At 36.5% G+C, this 4,987-nt stretch overlaps 1 long non-coding RNA gene across 1 annotated transcript in view; it reads right to left on the reverse strand.

The window, feature by feature from the left end:
- Positions 1-208: 208 nt before the first annotated feature.
- LOC107675347 (uncharacterized) overlaps positions 209-4,987 on the reverse strand; it is an 8,420-nt gene continuing 3,641 nt past the window's right edge. Inside the window, exons 3-5 of the long non-coding RNA XR_001632589.1 lie at positions 4,053-4,056; positions 2,650-2,653; positions 209-219 (exon numbers count right to left, since the gene is read on the reverse strand). This is a non-coding gene — a long non-coding RNA (uncharacterized LOC107675347). The remainder of the gene's footprint in view (positions 220-2,649; positions 2,654-4,052; positions 4,057-4,987) is intronic.

Genomic DNA, 4,987 nt, shown 5'->3' on the forward strand with positions numbered 1-4,987 from the left:
GCTCCTTTTGTCTGTTTTTACCTGTTGGACACTGTGTGATGCTAGGAGCAGGTACACACACAATCCTGCACAGCCCAACATCAGTGTATGACAATGATGGAAAATTAACTTCTGTACTGACAGGAAACAGCGGTGTTAAGTTGACATCTATCATATGGACCTTTCAAACTCCTCCACAAGACCTTCGAGTCCTACAAGTTTTTAGAGACCATGATGTCACTGGACCGTAAGGTGAGTTAAACACTGAGACTATTATGTTAATGATAACTCATTTTAACTTGCATTGACAGAACTTCTTCATATTAAAATCTAGAGATGAATGTGTCTAGACTACGTAAAATGTGTATTAATTATCATTGAATGTTTGATGAAGCAAAAATAATGTTTGCATTTAAGATTGTGCTTAATGAATATTTACATTGCTTGAACATGGCAAGGGCATTTTGATACTGAAGAAATATCAAGGTCTAATTAACCAAGTGCTTTTTATCCCTGTCACTAATCCTGTCCTCAAATATAGACTTTACAATTTTACACTGACAAATAAATGTTTTAACTTGGATCAGATAATAAAAGCTGGAATAAGGCAGCTGGAGAAAAGGGTTTAGAAAAATGGATTTGCTCCTGTTAGATTTGTACAGAGGTGTGAGTGTTTGTTTTGTCCGCTGAGAGCAGCTATGGCTCTTTTCCCCTGACCATACAGTCTGTCCGAACGTATTATTATTATCTTTCCGATATAACAAAGGAGGATCTGTCCACTCTGTAACAAACTGTTACAAACTATGGAGAATGGACATCTCTGCTTTATTTATTTTCTTTCTCGCATACACAAAAACATGCTGCAAATATCAGGTTTGGGCACAATTCAGAAAATTCACAGTACAGAATTACAATATTCCACTTCCAAGAGTGTGAATTTGAATTGAATTAGCTACAACACGCAGGAAGTAGAATTATAATTTTTTTTGATTTGGGATAACAAGAAGTGGAGTTTACTGACTCATTGTGAGAAGTTTCACAGGTAATGGCATTCTGGGAAATGAAGTGTTTTTTCCATCCTGGTCAATAATCGGTTTGTCCATAAGGCCTATAAAACCTTCAAATGTTAAGACTTTCAGCATTTACCATAATGAATTTTCCCTTTATTGACTTTTTTGTGTTCATTTAAATTAATTTAAATTCTGCTTCTACCTCAGTTCTAGTTCTCATGTGCTACTGCAAATTCAGGCAAACACCATCTTTATCAACAGGTTTAATGAGCTGCCAAAATCGCCCCTTCAACATGTTGCATTTTAAATACACTACCATTATAAAGTTTGGGGTCAGTAAGATTTAATTTTATTTACAGGAATGAATACTTTTATTCAGCAAGGATGCATTAAATTAATCAAAAGTGACAGTAAAGACATTTATAATGTTACAAAAGATTTCTATTTCCGATAAATACTTCGACATATTCAAGAAAACATGTTTTATGGTTTCCACAAAAACATTAAGAAACCATTTCCAACACTGATAATAATGCATGTTGCATGAGCAAAACATTTGCATATTAGAATGATTTCTGAAGGATCATGTGACACTGAAGAATAATTCTGTTTTACCATCACAGGAATCATTTACATTTCAAAATGTATAAAAATAGAAAAGAGTAAATTTAAATTGTTATTTTAAACTGTGTTACTGTATTTTTGATCAAATAAATGCAGCCTTGTGCATAAGAGACTTCTTTCAAAAACATAAAAAAGTATTTCTGGCTTCAAACTGTTAAACGGTATTACACAGGTGTGTTCTAGTCTCAGTCAATTTGATTACATCTTGTAAGAGTGAGGATGCACATGCGCAACAATGAATCCTGTTAAAAGAGGTTCGCTGCGATGCTTTGATACTACGTTGAATTCAAAGTGCTTTTATCTATTTATAATGAAAATAATTCTACCCTTGCACAAACACTGGCTTGATTTATGCGATATATGTCGATATCTCGATATATGTCTCTTTCTTGGATCGATAATGCAGGGACATTTTTCCTGTAATGAACTAGTCAACCAGGTGAGGTAAATTCTTTTTGCAGAGAATTTAATGAAGGAAGTAAGCAAATTTTGAAACAGGAAGAAGTGTTGATTCAAAGTTACCATTCATCTTCAGCTCATTTCTCAATTTCAAAAAGGTGTCCTGTCCTGATAGAACATTAACAGAGAGAGAAGATACATTCAACTGCAAATAAAACGATCTGACAAGACAAAGCCACGCTGAATTATGTTCCTCATGCTGTATGTGTGCAAGCGTGTGCGTTTATGCCTTTTGGGGCAGCAATTGTTGATCATCAAACACTGATCTCCAGCAAGGACTCATTCTTTCTGTCTGCAGTCACCGTCTTATCCTAATGCTGGCAGAACGTTATATGCCTCAGTTATGTTTTTGTAGAATGTGTCATTTTGAGTACATTGTGCAGCAGTGATAACGCTGGACTCAATGTGAGATGGATGGCATTAGGGGAGTGTGTTCCACAGACACACAGAAAGTAAATATTAATGCACTCTCGCTCAAGCAGGAACATTTGTGTCCACCACACAGTGTCAGAAAATATTAATATCTAGACTAAGGTATTTACCCTGTAGGTGTCCGTGTGTGTGTCAGCGGCTTCACGCTGCTTGAACAAAGCTCTGAAGAGCTCTAGGAGAGCCAGCTGTTCTTTACTTTAATTTACACACAGATATTTCCTAAATGACCACAGATAGTGTCTGGATTGATTATTACATTTACAGAAATATCTCAATGATGTGTGCCTTTCACACAATAAGGCCAGTGATAAGCTTACTCAATAGGATACATAACATCTGGACAGAAAGAAGAGCTTTTCTCTCATCCTTTTCTTCTTTTATCACAACGGATAATTAAATCTGTTCTGTCCTTCTGCTTTTTTGGTCTATTTATCACACTATAGTGAACGTGTGAAGACAGTGGGTTGTTTTCGAGCTTGTTTTCCCCTTTAGTCAAAATCATGAATGAAAAGTGTTCTTATCTGCACAGAGCGAGCAGTGGATGAGCCACCTCTATTGCACAGCTAAAAAGAGAGAGATGACTTGGGTTTATTAAGGGTAACATGATGAAGTCCGTCTCACACGGCCAGAAGAGAAGGAGAGAGGAAATATGAGAAGTGAAAAAAAAAAACTCAAGAGAATGAAAGAGACTGAATTCTGCACTTTGTCCTCAGACAATGAGGTGTATTTTCCCGAGGCAGATGATTTTAGGAATTACTGGTCAACAAAGAGCAAATAGCTAACCAATTCATCTTTCTGTATTACATTTCTGTATTACAAGTAACATGCAATCAGTGGTGAATAAAATACCTGAAAGCCACAAGTAACCGCATAGATATCTTACCAGAAAATGACTTTGGTAGAAGTTAAAGTCACCTTTTAGTATATTCGTTGAGTAAACATTTTAAAGAAGGCTATGTGTTATTTATTGTACTTAAGTATGAAAAGTATTTTTTTTATATTAAACTTAGGCTAAGTATTGAAAGTAAAAGTACAAGTAAATGCAAAATAGAAAAGGAGCAAATAAATATTATAAATGGTTCTATACACAGTTTGAGCAGCAAGATTTTGACCAGTTTTAACTCTTTCTTCCATTTTGTATCTTTGGGTAAGACTCTTTCATTCCAACATAAGAAAAATTTCTTACAAATATGGAATCTACATCTGAAGCGGGATGTATTTAGATGTATTTACACAGACTGTTTAATGTAGCTCAGAGGGGACATAGATGCATTTAACTTGCAGTTACAACTGCATAAACAATGTTTTGTTTTAAACATAAAATGTTGAATATTAATATTTGAGATATTTAAAACATGAAAAGATACTTGAAATGTGAAATTAAAACCGCCAGTATAGGCAGCAAGTCCCTGTTAACGAGTCATTGATATTTAACCGATTCATTCAGACGGCTGATTCATTCACGAACGAAGCATTTGACTGTTTTAATGAGTGAGTCACTGAATCATGAAAAGAATCAAAAAGCTGATTCATTCAATAAGGAAACACCGTCCTGCATGTTGCTCAGACTCAGCAACGCAAAACAGTGCTGTGGATTGTTTGGAACTATTTTCGTTGACAAAATAGAGCAAAACAGGCAATATGGTGTCTGGAATATAAGTCACTTATACTAACTTTATTAAACTAGTCCCATCTTTATTTTCTAGTTAGGGTTGCCAACCATTCCATATAATACGGAATCGTCCCATATTTAAAGGTGGGGTATGTATTTTTTCAAAAACGCTTTAGAAAACTGAGTCGGACCGAATACCAAAACAAACTTGTAACCAATCAGCAGTAAGGGGAGTGTCTACTCATGATGTGGAGGATAGAGCGCTCAGTGCATCGGACGGACATTAGCCGAGCCGAGCAACGACAGAAGGATTTAACGTTAGACGGTGGATAAAAAACAAAATAGGAAAACCTCTGTGGAACAAAAGAAGGCTTACGTTAAGGCAAGAAGTAGGGCCCGTGTAAATATCGGATCAGCTTTCCAGCACTGCATGGAGAGAACTCAAGGAGCGGGAAGGCCTACAATCGGACGCAGAGGTTGCTTTGTTTCTTCTCGATAGGTGAGTAATACCGTGTCTACACCGGAGCACCGCGCAGTAACAGCTAAAGTCTGTCTACACTGGACGCGACAAAGCGACCGTTGAAAATCATTTGAAATTTGTGTCAATACGTCATAAATAGAACACAGCAGCAGTTTTCTGTCTGGGATTTGTCATGTTGCGCCGCGCCGCATCCAGTGTAGTAGACTGCATCACTGATTATAATGAGTTCTATACACTGATCTATAATAGAGAATTATATAGATCAGTGGTTCTATAGTATTTTGTTGTGCCGCTCGCGTCCAGTGTAGACATGGTTGGTTTTGCTTTGTTTCACAGAACTAATCGTTGCCTGGGTTGCGTACGTATGTGTGGGGCGTGGGGCTCAAAATA

The sequence above is a fragment of the Sinocyclocheilus anshuiensis genome, unplaced genomic scaffold (genome assembly GCF_001515605.1).
Source record: "Sinocyclocheilus anshuiensis isolate Anshui unplaced genomic scaffold, SAMN03320099.WGS_v1.1 scaffold656, whole genome shotgun sequence".
NCBI classification, from domain to species: Eukaryota; Metazoa; Chordata; class Actinopteri; order Cypriniformes; family Cyprinidae; genus Sinocyclocheilus; species Sinocyclocheilus anshuiensis.